Source organism: Sinocyclocheilus rhinocerous, unplaced genomic scaffold, assembly GCF_001515625.1.
Source record: "Sinocyclocheilus rhinocerous isolate Xijiao unplaced genomic scaffold, SAMN03320098_v1.1 scaffold25122, whole genome shotgun sequence".
In the NCBI taxonomy this organism is placed as follows: Eukaryota; Metazoa; Chordata; class Actinopteri; order Cypriniformes; family Cyprinidae; genus Sinocyclocheilus; species Sinocyclocheilus rhinocerous.
The window spans coordinates 1-1,637 of NW_015630213.1; the positions used below are offsets into that span (position 1 = coordinate 1).

Sequence of the window (1,637 nt, forward strand, 5' to 3'; positions counted from 1 at the left end):
TTTACTGTCTGTGGATTGAACCCAGGACCTCATGCATGCAAAACAGGCGCTCTACCACTGAGCTACATCCCCAGGTGGAAGGACCTTTCCTACCACTGATGAACAACAAATTTTTTCTACTACTGTAGGTGTACCAATGCTATTAATTCCAGACGTGGAAAGTCAACAGGACCAAATTGAATCCGTTTTGCTGAAATTAAAATTTTACAGTCTGTGGATTAAACCCGGGACTTCATACATGCAATGCATGCACTTTACCACTGAGCTACATCCCCAGATGTAAAGACCTTTTCTACCACTGACATACAACAAGTTCTTTCTGCTACTGTAGGCTTACCAATGCTATTAATTCCAGATGTGGTAATGCTACAAGACCAAATTAAATCCGTTTAGCTGAAATTAAAATTTTACAGTCTGTGGAGATGCTGGGGATTGAACCCAGGACCTCATACATGCAAAGCATGCGCTCTACCACTGAACTACATCCCCAGGCGGAAGGACCTTTTCTACCACTGAGGTACAACAAATTTTTTCTACTACTGTAGGCGTAACAATGCTATTAATTCCAGATGTGAAAACTCAACAGGACCAAATTGAATCCGTTTTGCTGAAATTAAATTTTAACAGTCTGTGGAGATGTTGGGGATTGAACCCAGGACCTCATCCATGCAAAACATGCACTCTACCACTGAGCTACATCCCCAGTTGGAAAGACCTTTTCTACCACCGATGAACAACAAGTTTTTTTTACTGCTGTAGGTGTACCAATGCTATTAATTCCAGACGTGGAAATTCAACAGGACCAAATTGAATCCGTTTTGCTGAAATTAAAATTTTACAGTCTGTGGATTAAACCCAGGACCTCTTAAATGCAAAGCATGCACTCTACCACTGAGCTACATCCCCAGATGTAAAGACCTTTTCTACCACTGACATACAACAAGTTCTTTCTGCTACTGTAGGCTTACCAATGCTATTAATTCCAGATGTGGTAATGCTACAAGACCAAATTAAATCAGTTTAGCTGAAATTAAAATTTTACAGTCTGTGGAGATGCTGGGGATTGAACCCAGGACCTCATACATGCAAAGCATGCGCTCTACCACTGAACTACATCCCCAGGCGGAAGGACCTTTTCTACCACTGAGGTACAACAAATTTTTTCTACTACTGTAGGCGTAACAATGCTATTAATTCCAGATGTGAAAACTCAACAGGACCAAATTGAATCCGTTTTGCTGAAATTTAAATTTTACAGTCTGTGGAGATGCTGGGGATTGAACCCAGGAACTGACACATGCAAAGCATGCGCTCTACCATTGCGTTACATCCCCGGTTGGAAGAATCTTTTCTACCACTGACGTACAACAAGTTTTTTCTGCTATTTTAGGTTTACAAATGCCGTTAATTCCAGATGTGGTAACGCTACAGGACCAAATTGAGACAGTTTTGCTTAAATTAAATGTAAACAGTCTGTAGAGATGCTGGGGATTGAACCCAGAACCTCATGCATGCGCAGCATGCGCTCTACCACTGAGCTAAATTCCCAGTTAGAAGGAACTTTTCTACCACTGACAAACAACAAGTTCTTTCTACCACTGTAGGTGTACCAATGCTATTAATTCCAGCTGTGGAAA

At 41.2% G+C, this 1,637-nt stretch overlaps 3 non-coding genes across 3 annotated transcripts; all 3 read right to left on the reverse strand.

Annotated features, from left to right (window-relative positions):
* Positions 1–417: 417 nt before the first annotated feature.
* On the reverse strand, positions 418–489 carry trnaa-ugc (transfer RNA alanine (anticodon UGC)). The gene has a single exon. It is a non-coding gene; the product is annotated as a tRNA-Ala (tRNA).
* A 142-nt stretch (positions 490–631) lies between these two features.
* Positions 632–703, reverse strand: trnaa-ugc (transfer RNA alanine (anticodon UGC)). The gene has a single exon. It is a non-coding gene; the product is annotated as a tRNA-Ala (tRNA).
* A 345-nt stretch (positions 704–1,048) lies between these two features.
* Positions 1,049–1,120, reverse strand: trnaa-ugc (transfer RNA alanine (anticodon UGC)). Its single transcript has one exon. It is a non-coding gene; the product is annotated as a tRNA-Ala (tRNA).
* Between the last annotated feature and the right edge of the window lie 517 nt (positions 1,121–1,637).